We start from the raw sequence: 15821 nt of genomic DNA, 5'->3' as shown, positions 1-15821 counted from the left end.
ATTGAAGTTTCACATAACACCTGACCTTAAGAGGAGTTAGCCTTCTGCTTGTAAGTACCTTTCTGATAACAAATTGCCTCTGAGGACATTTTACTCAAGGCAAAGGACCAAACAGTCAAGATTTGTGCACTGCAAGAAGCTGACTTGCACAGCTCGACAAACAACAAAGCAGCTCTTGAAGCATCCCTTCATAGTCTGTAGTGTACCACACCCCACTACAATTGAGTGCAAGTACTGAAAATGTTCAGAATGGCCCTCTGAAACCTCAGAGGGATAAATACACAAATCAGTGAAAAACATCAGTATCTAATCTTTTCAGGACTTCCCAAGGTGCAGGCATGCTCCTTGCTATCCTGCCATACACTGAAAGGTGTGTCTGGGTCATTTCAGCCAGAAGATGTCTCTTTCTCTCTGATGGGGATACCTATTCTGGTACTGACCTGTGCAACTCATTTTAAATGTGCTGAGTTGCCTCTTGGATATCCTGGAGAAATATATTACTGTGCCCTCTTCTGCATGTGTCCTCCAGAACTCCCATTACAAGCATGACCACGACGGTGGGAATGCAGTGCCTTGATTGTAGTGAGAATCTCTGAAATCTGCACTCAAACAAGGTCCTGGTCATGCAGATAAAAACGTGCATCTGGAGCAGACAGTACTGGTGCAAAGCTTTATAAAGGCACAGGTGACAAAAAAGCGCCAGCCAATCTATTTGAAGATGGAACAGGAAAAGGAACCTCCTTCCCTTCCTTTGTCCACCTAATAAGCTACAGACACTTACCTGCCTATGTGGTCAGAGATGCTGTCCAATGCCCTGGTTAGTGACTTCTGTGAGGTCACCTGGAGTTTCATGCAGGTTTAAATCTCTCCCCACCTGTACATTTCCACTCTAAAAAGATTACCTATCCTCAATATATCCAGTAAGTAAACTTTTCTCTTTCCCACTTGTGCCTTCCAGAATATTACTGTTCTCACCTCTCAGGGAACACTAACGACTCTTTGGCAGATAAGGTTTAATATATGTGGATGACACTATTAGTGGATTATTAACAATAATGTCCAATGTGTGTATCTCAGGCTATGCTACTGTGATCATAAGCATTGTCGTGGTTTTCGTGTTGCTAAACCACCAAGCTGAGATAGTTTCATTCAGATTATGAAAAGACACCTGATGCCAGTTCTGTCAAAGGACCCACAGCCCATGCTAAGGTATTTACTCAGGCTATAGGGGAATGAATGATACCTGATCCAGCATCATCTAGTTAGAATGGCATAAACAGGCTTTATCCCATTCACCATAAATCCCTGTGGCAGAAAGTTAATTTACAGTAGGGGAAAAAAAAATTTGATCAACTTGAATCAGCAGGGGTTACACTGGAGCAGCACTTAGTGTAATGCATTTGTGTAAATGCATGCCATGCAACTACTTCATATTCGTTCAGAAACTGCTCTTTCAGTCAAGTATCATGAATCCCCAAATTGGATTTATTGTAGCACTGAAACACAGTAAGCTTCATGTCTTATACACATGAACTGACAAGCATATCTGATGCAAACACATAAAACGTCAATGCATGCAGTCTATTACTGACCACTGAGTGAGGCCACAAAGTTACTCATTCACACTGGGGTGGCAACAGCTTTGATAGACCCTTAATCTTTGTCTTTGTTGGGGCAACTACATCAGAAACTGTGAAAGGAGAAAATGCTGCGTTTAGGACTAAAATAGATGAAAAACTAGACTGTACATTATTGCTGCACTGTAAATAATCATCCCTGGCTTACTAAAAGCTTACTCAAAAAAACCTGAATACAACTCACTCGTCAAAAAACATCTTGCTCTCTTCTAGGTTTCAACCCTCCAAGATACTTCTGTGTCAGCACATACCTCTAGTTGTCTGAGTGTGCTTAGAAACATTCAAACTGTGTCACATTTCCTAGAACCATAGAATGGTTTGCGTTGGAAGGGACCTTAAAGATCATCCAGTTCCAACCTCCCTGCCATGGTCAGGGACACTTTCTGCTAGACCAGGTTGCTCAAAACCCCAGTCCAACCTGGCCTTGAACTGTCCCAGGGAGGGGACATCCGCAGCCTCTCTGGGCAACCTGTTCCAGTGCCTCACCACCCTCATCATAAAAAATTACTTCCTTATGTCCAATTTAAATCGACCATCTTTCAGTTTGAGCCATTTCCCCTTGTCCTGTCATGATCTTACACATCTCAAATCTTAACAGCACCTCAGAACTATTAAAAAAAAAAAAAAAAAATTACTCTATGACTCCTGGATAGTTTGGAAAGAAAACAGCAAGAGATTGGAAAGTGAACCCATGAAACATGTGAGAAACAGAAACAGGCAACAAGGCAGTTTGGAAATGTGCTTCCTTCAAGACAGTATCACTGGAAAATAACAGAGGCGTTACACCTCCATACCTGTTACTGTGTGATCCCACAGCACGGCAAACAGCAAAGTGTCTCTGACTAAACAGCCCCTCTCCCTGACCTGCACCACTTCCACTGTCCCCCGCCTATCAGACAGCTGAGGAACCCACCAGCAGGACCCAGCAATGCAAAACACATCAACCAACCTCAAATGCAAGTTTTGGGCAGCCCACTTTTGTAGTGTAAAGATGCCAGCACCCTGTAATACACCCAGAAGGCAGAGGAGAAGACACAGTGCTGCAGTATAATTAATGTTGCTTTTCAGCAGGGAGCCGGGGCTCAGACATACTCTCTAAGGCTTGCAGCAGAGCCCAGCCAGCAGTCTGTGCCGTCTGCTCCACCGCCTCGACAGCATGGCCTGAAAGGGACCGCTGCTGGCATTGCTCTGTCCTCTGATAATTTCGCTTGAAGCCAAAACTGGCAGCAGACCAAGGTGTTTTCTCATGAGACTGTAAATTAATGTTGCTGAAGGAGACTGGCTAGTAGTTCATGTGGCTCTGGGTTTGCTTTCCATCTGGCGTCAAACTTTGAATTCCCTCAACCGCTAGGAAAAAAACAGGTGAGGTGCCTGGGCCACTCAGCACCCCCTACACATTACTAATTTCCTTTCATCCAAGCCCTTAAAAAAAAAAAATAAAAAAATCCGTGATCTTGCTACAGTTTTGAAATGTTATAGGGGTTTTTTTGCACTTAAAAAAGCAGCTGTTACTTCTCTCTAGGCTTTGCAAACATTCTTCCCATTAAGTAACTCATTTACTGCTAGCAGCAGGCACAGCTTCCTCCAACACACAGCTCTAAAAGAAGCTGATACATTTTACACTTAAAAAACGTGGCCGTGGAAAAGAAACAGATGTATTTTAAACAAAGGTGATCATTTTCAGCTCCCCCTCACGCCTCTGCCTCACAGACAAGGTATCTAATAATCCCTTCTCTCTAGACGCTGACCACCTGAATCAGCACGATGAATTGTCCCCGGGTTATCATTAGGGACAGAAAAATCAATCTTTAACCAAGGACAAACAGCACTGCTTCCAGTTGTATCCAAGTCACAGATTCCAGTTCTGGATTTAGACGTCAATCCTGTTGCTTTGCGGCTGCTTCCTTGTTTTCTGCCAAGATGGAGGGGGAAAGGAAGGCCAGTCCAGAGGTCATAAAAGATATTCAAGGAGTATAAAAGGAAAAAAAACTATACAGCTACGTCCAGCAATAGATGAGACAGCATCCAAGGTTCAGATAGGTCTAGGGTCCTCTTCACATCACACTCTTTTCAAAGCATGCTGCCAGCTCAAGAATGACTCCCATCACCATCTACTGGGAAACTCTCATTAATATCAACTGTAGCTAGGAAGAGATATTTTAGTACTTGCACTGGAAGTGGAGCCATTGATAGCTGCAGAACAGCTTTAACTACTACACAAGGTTATTCAACTACCTGATAAAAGCACGTATCTTTCTTCAAATATCTCTTCTTAAGTTGAAGTTGATTGTGGAGGGAAGCTCTGTGGCTGGAAAAAAATCAGAGAGCCATCCCAAGTACTGCTCATCCCTTATGAGGACAAAACCCCAGCTGTCCCTTTACAATACTTGCAAGCCCCTTTGAAAGCAACACCAAAACCTGTGATACAGTCAGAAAGGTATTAGGAAAATGGAACATGACACACAGCTGTGCCATGTATCACAAGTGAGCACAACACATGCAAACACAGATGCACCCTGGTTTAAGCGGTATCAGTTTCTTTGCTTATTTTGCATGCTTGACAAGTGATATTTTACCTCATGCTTTCCCAAGTCTTTCTGGAAGTAATTTCTCTATGCAGCTCCAGAATGCCACCAACATGGACATGATCAAAAGGTCTCTTTGGTTCAATCAGCTAGTCAAAAAATATGTCATTTTTGGCAAACAGAAGTATACACACTTACATTAAAAAAAATCCTGTCCTTCATTTTCAACTGCATGTCCACTGCCGAATCATCCTTTTTTTTAATTACAGCTGACAATTGCACAGATGTCTCCAATGCAGTTTGCTCATAAAGACACATTCATTGCAATGAGATACATGACAGACTTCACACTTAACAGTTGTCAACATAACTTCATTAATGTGTCTTGAGTATCCATTTGCCCGCCCCCACCCACTTCAAAACCAAAATTAAAAGCCGCTTTTCTTCTGTCATCATATCCTCCAACAACTATCACCACTCACTCAAGTGTTAGGAAAATAAGTCACCGCTTTTTCCATAATCTCCATCAGCTAATGCTACTTCCAGCAAAAGCAGTGTACAAACAAACTCAAAGTCACAAATGAAAGAAGCCATTTTCGTTTCCCAACGACCACATCTATTTATCTTGTTGACCCATCCAATTAAGTGGTATGATTCACCAATGACTAGTAGCACAAACATACATTCATGTCTTAAATTCTGTCAAAACATTACAAAATTAGACAGCACAGAGCAGCTACCGTTGTCATTTTAATGATGTGACCGTGATGACTTTAGCTGGAAAAACAAATGTTCCAGCGTTATGTGAACCCTTTTAATACATAAAGTATTTGCTATAAAAATAAGTTTGTATACTCAGAAGACAACAGGGTGGTAGAGATCAATTATAAAAATTAACTTTACTGGGTAGAAGAGACCTAAATGTTCTCACTCGTGAATGTCAAGTAAGCTTATCTTATGCACACATGGGGCGGCAGCCTCAAATAGAAACAAAAGCTATGGGACTGTAAATAAGAAGAATGTCTGTATTTCATATTTGTCTAAACAGGAGCTGAGCACATGATGGAACATGTCTACAGATGGAGCTGACTATCTAAAAATGACCAATGTTAGCAGATTTCATTTTTTGAGTAAAGACATTTATCAGTCAAAACTACTCATGACTCATGCTGAAATTAAGTTTTATATTAGAACAATCAATTAAACCACCTGTTTGTATCATCGTTAAGAAGGCTGATAATCAACCTGCACACATGATCTTTGCCGTAAAGGTTTACTGACAGCAATAGTCAGGGACTTGGTTACAACACTGCTCATTTTTCATACTCTCACAGGAACAGAAACAAAATGTTCAGCTCCGGTACCTCTTTAAGATTACTTGAACTGAGGGAAGACTATAGGTAGAGCAAGTTCAAGTAGGATTCACTTGGTCCTCCCTACTCATGAGTCCTCTCTACTCATATTGGGCTTTGGATTTTGCAAGAAGTTTGCATCTTTAAACCCTAGATGGAGCTAAGGGTGTTGTGAACCTCAGAAAGGTCAAGCCTTTGTTGACCTCAGAGCCAGGAGAGCACTACAACCTGAAGGGAATATCAATGCTAGGAGGTAGGACACTGGCAGAAGGGAATTTCTCTCATTGGAATGTGGCTTAGGATGGAGACGCTTTGAATCCCTCCACTGGTGTCTCACTCTGCTCCTTTGCTGTCTCCCCTCTTTTGCGCTGCAGATGCGTGCACATACATAGCTGTAACTTAAGACCCCAGCACCGATGGGGTCCTTATTGTTGGACAGGTGTCCCTGTCACTGGGCTATGTAAGGATCATTTATTGTCACAGCTAAGTGCCCCCATGAGACAGTGTTGTGAGACAACTTTTCCCCTGAGTTTTCCTCTCTCTTCCAGCCTCCCTGACCTTGTTTGATGGGAAGATGGAAGATGGTAAGGGGAGGAAATTGTACAGCTGGAAGTTCCCCAGGAAACCTTGGAATAGTTCTCCAGTGGAAGAAAAATATCCAGGGAAGTTATAAAATCATTTCTAAAACTGTTATATCTGTATTGCATGAAGTATGTAGTGAATCTTTCTTCATAACTGTCATTTAAATATATGTAGGCAATACAGTAAGATAAATCCAAGTTCTGTCAAATTAAGACTTTTTATTTCTGTATATAGTCTATTCAGTAGAAATTCAAAATTATACATAAGAACATGAGAAAAAAAGCAGTCATACTGACAAAAGTGTTTGTTGTTTTTTTAAAAATGTATTTATTTTGCCAAAAATTCCATCTAAATGCAAAAGCTTAATGTAATGTTAATTATGGTGCTGCTATTCTACCTGTATAATCAGCTCAATGCCTCTGAAGATTTAAAGAATAGTGTAGCAATTATATGATTGCACCTTAATGCCAGCTTTAAAATGAAGGGAAAAAAATCACTTCAGTATGCCTCACAGAAACAAGTAATTGCTTTAAATCCATCTTCCTTGAAAGCAAGCTGTAAACTCTCCAGTTTCAAAACAGACAGATGAATCTTATGCAATTTGCCTGGCTTCTAATTAGTAAGGTAATTCATAATAAAAAGCTGGAGGTGGGGGAATTAGGTGCTAGGGAAAGCATCATCCACCAGAATGTGCTTTGGGCACACATCAACCACCAGAATGGATGGAGATCAGATGAAAAAGAGAGAACAGAATGGCTATTAAACTTCTGCCTAGTCTTCAGTAGGGCTGTTGTTACAAACTTTTGAGTACAGCTGCACTTAATGAGTCTGTGTAAAAGCAGACATCATAGAAATGGGAGAAAGTAGGAACTTCATCCAATTAGATAAGAGAATTGGCCAGCAGCCTTCAATGAATTGAAAAGCTCTTCCAACTTTAGGGATGAGAGCTAATTATAACTTTTTGTGTGTGTGTGTGCGATGCTGCTAAATTATTAAGAAATATTGACCTGTCAAAAAACTATGTCATATGCACTGACTTGATTATTACAGATGGAGCATTTGCCAGAGACAGGGCTAGAAAGTGATTAGCCTTGATAACAAGAGAAGTCATTCTGCCTTCAGACTTCAGGGTGGAAGTGGCTTCCCTTCTTGAGATTCTCCCAAAACTTGGGCAACAGGGTGCAATGGCAAGAATTTGTATTTCTTCTTCTTGGTTGTGAGGATGCAAGGAAAACATGATGACATAGAGAACTGTGTGCCTGTTCAAGAAAGATACCTCAAGAATTGTCCCCTGTTGAAACTAACGCAGAAACTGGCCTCTTTTTTTCTTTTCTTTTTTTTAAAACACACAATATGATGAAGAATCAGAACTGAGCAGAAAAGTTCTCACTATTGCTTGATAACAATAAGTATCATCCCCCAGACACCTCCAGGCAACACTGTCTATCAAGTCAGGAAGTCAGGAAGTTTTCAAGAAAAAAATTTTTATGTAAGGAGAAAAAAGTGTGAGAAGGCATGTGCTCACTCTATGAAAGTACATGCTGAGGGCAACAGGGAGGGGACTGGACTCCACTATTTTGCTTCACTTGTGTCTCCTTTGGAATAAGTGCTTATGACCACTGCCAAAAAATGTCTCTCCTGACAACCTAATTCCCAGGTTCTGAGCTCACTGACACCTGTGCAGACCATCATTATGAGCATGAAGTGCAGCTTGGTTTTCTTTTCATTTTCTTCAGGACAAGGTAGAGCCACTGAAACTCCCTGAAAGAAGCCAGAAAAACAAGACAAAAAAACACCAGAGCAGAGTACAATGGAAAGCTGAGACAGCTAATGGGACAGATGTAAACAAGGATGAAAGACTCATATATGGGATTAAGAAGGGCAATGGGAAGAGTCCAGAAGACCACTGTGTTTGAATCTATCCAAGCCATACTTTCAAACTAATATATTTTAATTCAATTATACTAGAAGCAAATAAACTAATTAACTTAGATTTATATCATCAGTAAGGCAACAGAGCCAGTGACATCTCAAGAGACTTACAGCAATCTTTTGAACTTTGAATGAAGGCTCCTAGTGCAGCTCTTAAAACTAATGCAGGCAAGAGAGAAGTTTAAGGCTTCTAAACACAGATTCAGCATGTCAATTTAGAATGTTAAATAAAAGCAGTGGTGCCTTATTAAACGAAAAACAAATCACCAAGAAATCAGCTTTCAGGGATCAGCTGAACTCCTGCATTGTAGCCGCACAGAAAATTACCCCGCAGCTTTTTCTGAACCAAGAAACACAAATCAGTTTTGCTTAGCTAATGCAGGAGCCAAACTCTTCTATTGTGAGGGTTTCAATAGACGCTCAAATAACTTTGACAGTGTGGAGGGGGAAGGGTGTCTCTGACCCAGTTTCTATATTACAGCGTCGCTTGGGTGATGATGGTACGAGTGTTCACAGCAGAACCTCTTTTCTTTAATTTTCCTCTCCTGATTGCCCACCATAGCTTTGTTTAAAAACTCCACAGATGTTATCATGGGCTCAAGAATAAGATTAATTGAGCTTAATGATTGCTGGCGACTTTCTATATGCATTCAGCTGGTGATGTCTTCAGCATAGAGGCCCTTTACACAGTGCGAGAGGAAAATTTGCTTTTTTCTTTGGCTTTCCTATTTCATAGCCATTTTGAAAGTAAAGCTCTCATTTCTTCCTGACATCTTTGCCCAGAACCTCTTAACATGTTATGAGAAATTTTGAAGGTCAGACCATCTTCATCCGGTGGAACCTGAATGATTTTTTTCTAGGCTCTCTGCCAATAAGTTTCTTGCTACCTCTCATGCCACTGATCTTGGAGAAGATGTAACTGCACCTTTTTGGAGAACAACAAAAGCCTACAGAGGCAGAGAACTGGACTACTGAGCAAGGGGATAAATGCCTGAAAGAAAAGCTCCATGTGCACAGGTGGCAGGGAGACCGGGAGTCCATGTGTGCAGGCACGTAAAGGCAGTGTCCCCACCAGGCACATGGGTAAGAGATGTGACAGATGAACTGGGATGAAAACACTGAAAATTTGAATAAGAGAGGCAAAAGTATGCATGTGAAGCTATAATGACAGGTTCTTCCCACAGCAAGGACTGAAATACATTTACGAGTCTGAAAATCCACAATAATAATTTTCCTTTAAAAAGCCCTCACTGCTAGCCATGCTTCCATCTGGTTTTCAACAGATCTTGAATTATTATGAACCCTCGCTTGTCTGCTTTGATATGTCACAAGCCATCACTAACCTGACAGCTCTCTGGCAGACTTTCAAGCATCTTCAAAAATGCAAAACAAACCTTGCTTCTAGTGCTTCTCCCACTTCCAGCTTCTAAACCAAAATCTAATTCAGGGGCTTGAAAAGAGCAGAATCAGAAATAGAGCTTACCAATGTCCTGATAAAGAAAGCGGAAACTAAAAAGTTACACTGTCAAAAGCAATGGAATAAAGGGGAAAAGAAAAACAGGAACAGTTTTATGTCAGCCCATAAACTGCACAGCAGTGTATGTCACAGCAGGGGTAACCAACCCTGGAGAAGCACACAAATAATTCTGCTATGCATAGACTGGGATTACACTAGGCAATTCTCAGCACAGGTGCACGAATTTGAGGGCTACTGCGCAAACTGAGCCCAAGCAGTGGAAGGAAGTGAGTGAGCAAAAACTGCTAAGGAGATCCCTGTTCAATCCCACTGGAGAGTAAAGCAACCTAAGGAACCACTGTGGTCAGCCACAAGACCTCTTCCTAACTCTAACTTTCCTCCGCTAAGGAGTGTTGTTCAAAGTGCTGGTGCACTTTTTTAGAGTTAAGGAGACTGGTCACCCTTGCACTACTCAGTTACACTCAGAAGACAAAAAGAAAAGACTAAGACTGGAGAGAGGAAAGCCCGAAGAAAAGATGCAAAGTAGTTTTTATTCTTCTATCAACAATACATTTGTGTTCTCATCCCATTCGAGAAACCAGGTCCCTTTTTTGCTTTCCTCCTCAGAAGCTTTTCTTCCTTTTTTTTTTTCCACCAAGGAAAAAGAGATTGGTTGGAACATTTACCTTATAAACCTAACTAATTTTGGTTTGAATCAAAAAAATTTCACTTTGTTTTCTCAAAATACTTGCATTTTCTGCAAATATTTTGTATCATTTGAAAACTCACGTTTATTAAGAAAATAGAGATGGTTAAAAGTTTTGACCATTTCTAGTGATTCCTTCGTCATGAGAATTGTGGCACTTCCCTGGAAAACGTTAGTTAGTACGCTAACTTCAATACTGTTATGTTCACTCAGGTGACAGAGGCATAATTCCCTCTGCTGCCAGAGACTTCCCTCTTGACTTTTAAGCTATTTACTTTGCCTGTATGCTCCTCAAATCTAGCTATAAAATGGGTATTATAGCAACATGTACAGAAGCACTATAGACATAAAATTACTCATTATTGTGAAGCTCTTGCATACTGTGGAGGAAGAAGGTATAGAATATATAATCACCCACATGAATTAGGATTTAGCAAGATGCTGCAGAGGATGATGGTCTTGACTGAACTATGATGTGCAACTGTGTAAAGCAGTGCTATTTCCTGAATGACCAAAGCTTTAAGACTCTCTTACTCTTGCAAATAGCACCACAAAATCTCTAATGGATTACAGATACGCAGAACTTCTGTTTTATATCTCAGCCAGAAGACAAGAATCATTCTGCTGCTCAACAGGCTAAAAACATGCAGTGGGTCAAATAGACCAAAAGGGAAGGCAGCCAGTACCATAGAGTCAAGACCTACGGAATAAACACCATCATTCCTAAAGCACTTTAATTTTATTTCCAGTGGAAAAGCCAGGCTCAGCCTTGCTTTGCTAATGGCATATGAAGAGTTCACTGCCTGATGCAGTATACCTGTGACATTGCTTCAATGATGGCCATTTGTAGCTCCCCTCCTGCAACTTCAAGCATGTTTTCTGAATGCAGCCTTCACTAAAACCCTTTCCTGACAAGAATTAATCTCATTTACTTGCTAGTCTGTGCGATCCCTTGTCTAGATTCAGGGCAGTCTATTTGCATTTCTCTGAAGGATACCTCCTTTTCACACACCAGAGCCAAGCTGGACGCGGTGAGGCCGGTGGCATCCCGGTGCAGACACATGGTAACAGGGTACGGCCTAGAGCCCAGTGCTCTCCTCCTCCTCCACAGATTAGTGGCAGTACCTGGTATCGGACCTGGTGGGGAAGGGGAAAGGAGAAAAACTGAGAAAAGTGAACCAGATGATTAAGGAGTAAAGAATGGCAGATGAAACTAAAAATAGTCCCCTCTTGGCAGTTGTAAAGGAAATTCGTTTGACAGGAGGCTGCTTCTTTTGTCAAGAGTGGTTTGTTATGCAAGAGACGATACCAACACCGGCTCTTCTTATCTTGGTTGTCAGTTTAACTGACAAAAAGGAGCAGGGGTTAACATCACTGGAGCCACAGCCAGTCTTAACATTTGTTTGTTTTCATGCATGTGCATGTTTTAAGAGGCAGCCCAGGGATTAGTACTGGCAAGAAACTGTGGTGCAAGCTCAGTTAAGCAATTTCACAAAAATCTTAGTACTCACTCATTATTAAAGGCAACAGTTAATTTGCCTGCTGCTGGTTTTGTTCCCCTGCCTCCTGCTTCAGCCATCCCAAGAAGGTGATCACAGTGACTTTCCCACACAACAGAAAACTTAATGCTCACAAGTTCTTCATGCACAAGCAGCAGGGGACAACCTTGCCCCTACTCTGCTTTTCCAGTTCTCAAGGTAGATCACCCAAAACAGGCAAAGCTTTCTAGATACAAGAAAATGCAAACATAAATGAACCAAGTTGTTTCGTTTTCAAAGTTGTTTCACTCCTTCCTGATGCTGAGCCTTCAACAGCATTTACACCTCGACATACAAAGGTAAGAAGTAGGAAGGGAGAGGCTTTAAAAGACACCGCCTTAACATCTCCTCTCTTACAGAAAAGACAACACTGTAAAACTGGGAGGAGAAGAGGGAAAAATGAGGCTATCAGCCACTTCCCTGATAACTGTTCACAGGAGTGCAGGTGAGCCTGTATATTCCTCATTAATGCGCCTTCTGGCATGCCTGCAATCTTTCAGAGAGCCTGGTGGTCACGGCTGCCAATATCTGCTGTTAAGGAGGTAAGCAAATCATGGTCTGTCCAATTTAAACAAGTAAAGGCCAGGGCTTTGAAAAACTCAAGAGACACACACACATGCACACACATAGTGTGTGGAAGTAACCACTCAGGTATGATGTAGGTGCAAGAGAAAACAACTCTTATTAAAGTCTTCTCTTCGTTGGACTTCCCTGAAACATTCATTTTTAGAACAAATATGCCGCATTAAACTCTGGGTTAGTTGAAAGCAGGACACTTGCAGTCTCTCCTCTTCTGAGGAGATGTTCAGCAGCACAAAGGCAGCAACACTGAAGTCCTGTCTCCTTGAAGGGTAACTGAAGTCATCCTCTTAGTCCCAAACACCAAAGTGTTTGGCAGAAAAATAAGCAGCAGAATATAACATAAGTTGGTGGAAGGCCCCTGTTGAAAAGGAGACAAAAGCTTTGTACTTCAGGTTGTAAATGTGCACCAGGTTGACATACTGTGGACTTGTTTTGTAAACTAACTTAGAAATATCTTGATCCGTTTCCCGGTCGGTGCAGGAAGACCTCGGTGGCAGATTCTGCCCTACGCCAGACCCACCTGCCATGAACTGCTCGGGCCACAGGATGCCACTGTTGCATTTCTTTTTCAGGAGGTCAAAAGAAACGGCAACAAATTGTTTGCCTGGACACCTAAATTTAATGCCTCTTTTACCTGCTTAACACATACAGTTGTCAATGTTACAGCCCCAGACAGACCAACCAGATGTAAATATCTCAGAGCTGCACAGGATTGTGTTTTGATCAGGAACAAAATGTTTGGATACCTTTCAAGGCTAGATACTGAACACAGCATCTCCATGTGTTCATAAATTTTCTATGCACAAGAAATCTTTCCACTGACTGCCAGTAGTGTTGACTCCAAATCTGATAGTTTTGACTGCAAAACAAATATTCCCTGTTACTGGATTTTATCTACGTCCAGATGAGAAAAGAAAAACACTAGATGAGAGAGTAGATTGAGAGAGAAGGCAGACTGCTCGTAATTCCTACCTCTTTTAAAAGAGGCGAGAGCTCCTACCATGTTAATAAAACTTTATAAATATTTTAGTAATATAAAATGGAATGTAATGCATTCATGCCAGGAGACAGGGAAATGCCATGAGCTCCCACAAAGCTCCTCTTGCTGCAATTTTGTGCAGTTTGCAAGCTGGCACCCAGAATCATAAACCCAGGACTACAGAGGTCTCCAGATCAGTCAGGACAAAGGAGCTCACAAAGGTCCACCAGTATGAATTTTAGAGCAGTCAAGACTGCAAAGATCTGCACAGGGTCCAGACGTCATCTGAAAGCAAATTTCAGTCCTGAAATACTTTTACATTTACATGGTAAATTATTATAGAAAGCCAAGTATGGGATTGCAGATAGTCTTCAAGAGCTACTAAAACAGGGGTTCCCTGAAGTTCAGCAGAACACAGATGGAATTTGTGAGAAAGGACTGTTGAGAAATGAGGGAGAAATTTTAATACTAACAGTTTCTCAGATTTCAAAAGCCATTTTGGTTTTACTCATCATTTTAGAAGAGGAGAAATGGCTTCAGCCTACTACAACTCTGCTTAAGAACAGGGCAAAAGAAAACAAATGATAAGGTTTCAGATACCGCTCGAGTGGCCAGCAATAGGAGAATTTGAGGAAAGTCAGCATGTAAGTGACAGCTGTGGTGATGCAGAGCATTACCAGGGCTGGTGGTACAGCTCAGTACTTCAAGTCGATATAAATACGAAGGGGCCCACAGATCTTTCACGATTCAAGGCTCCGATAGAAACATCCTCACTGCCTTCAGACCATTTTGGATGTGCCCCAGAAGCTGGCTATTCCCCAGCCAGAGTCTAGATTCAGTGTGACAAAATCCCACTTTTCAAAACACTGTGTTGTAAGATCGTGAAATTGAAACTAGGCAATTACTCAGAAGATGTTGGGAAGGACTCAACCTTAGAAAAGATGGAACTACCAACCAAACAGTTCACATGTTACCAAAGACAACAATAAAAGAAACACAAGGACTGTTTCCATTGCTTTTAAAAATAAGTATTTGTAATAGCACACCAAGGATACAATATTCAATCAGTCATGATTCTTTTGCTGAAGCAATATTTGGCGTTGTGATTTTTTTTTTTCCATTAGGTCAGAAAAAATTGACCAACACATAACCAATTACTTAGTTCCCAAACTCAATTTACCTCCTATTCCAGACCAGGGATTTCAAAATGTCTTTAAGAAAATTAAAAAAAAATAAATAAAAGGAAGCCTCCAACCCAAATTCCTTTCTTGCCATTTATAACAAACAACAGATTTCATGTAAAAGCAACACCGAGACGGTAGGAAAAAAAAAATATTCCAAAGCTAATTTTAGTCCTGCTGGTCTCAGGAGCTTAGTGTTCCAGTCATTCTGAACAGACTCCAGTGGTGCCCTGGTCTGCCTGGCTGGCTGGAGAAATCTGTCCCTGGAGGTCTATTTATGGCACCTTTTACCCTATACCTAGATTGATTTTTAGAGGGGTTTTTGTTTTGTTACACTGGAGCAAGTGACCAGGACTGCATTGATCCAAGACACAGATGTGACCTACTCAAGTAAATTACCAGGAAAAAAAAAATCAAAATGGTTCACACTTCATTTTCTGTAAATCAGTCCCTCTGGACTTCAGCAGCTAGCCAAAATTCAGTCCCAAAAGTTATTTCTATTAAAAGGGGAAACTGATGACAGAATCAGGTGTATCTTTAATGCAAACCTGTCTGCTTACATACAACACGGCATCCTTTTATCTGTAACAAGGTAAGAGCAAATGATGAAATCTTTTTCTGTGATGATTCTCATTCAAATTCACCCAGGACCATATCAAATCCCTTCACGAGCTCCTTCTACTTTTTTCTCCTTAGAGACACATTCTTACTGCTTGCTACCTTTGGCTGTTTCTCCCTAATCAGCACCATTTTCTGTGGCTTGTTTCATTGATTCTTATGTCATACATAGGCAACTCCAGCAATGAGTACCTCAATGCCTTGTGTTTGCTTTATGAGGTCCCAGGGACCATCCCTATGGTCACATAGTTAAGCTTTTAATGTAGATCTCACCATGTAATTTTGGGTCAGTTTCAACTACCTGGTTCCAATAGTGACTTTAACCACTTTTTAAACACTTACCTTACCCACCAGCTTCGTTGAATTTTCCCCAGTCTATAATCGCATCCCTTCAGTGCCATCCAGTTGTCCATCAAACCAAAATGACCACACCCAAACCTTTTCAGACCAGAAAGAGAAATGCTTTAATAAAACTACGAGTTATGCTGTAGACAGTGGCTGTCAAGGTACTTTCAGTTCCTCCCTGCCTCCCAGTCTGTTTCCAGCCATGTCTCCTTGTGATTTTTCTACTGTTTGTATGAAACCTGCCTACTTGAAGGGGGCTGTAATTCCTCATGCCCCCCATCAAGAGCAGACATCCTCTGCTGGATGCAAGTGAAGAATGTTCTTCCCAGATGTTTATTATCTAGACAAGAGAACAGAATTCATGCAGGCACCTTAATCGTCTTCAGGG

Source organism: Athene noctua, chromosome 2, assembly GCF_965140245.1.
Source record: "Athene noctua chromosome 2, bAthNoc1.hap1.1, whole genome shotgun sequence".
In the NCBI taxonomy this organism is placed as follows: Eukaryota; Metazoa; Chordata; class Aves; order Strigiformes; family Strigidae; genus Athene; species Athene noctua.
Note: the sequence above shows the minus strand (reverse complement) of the source record.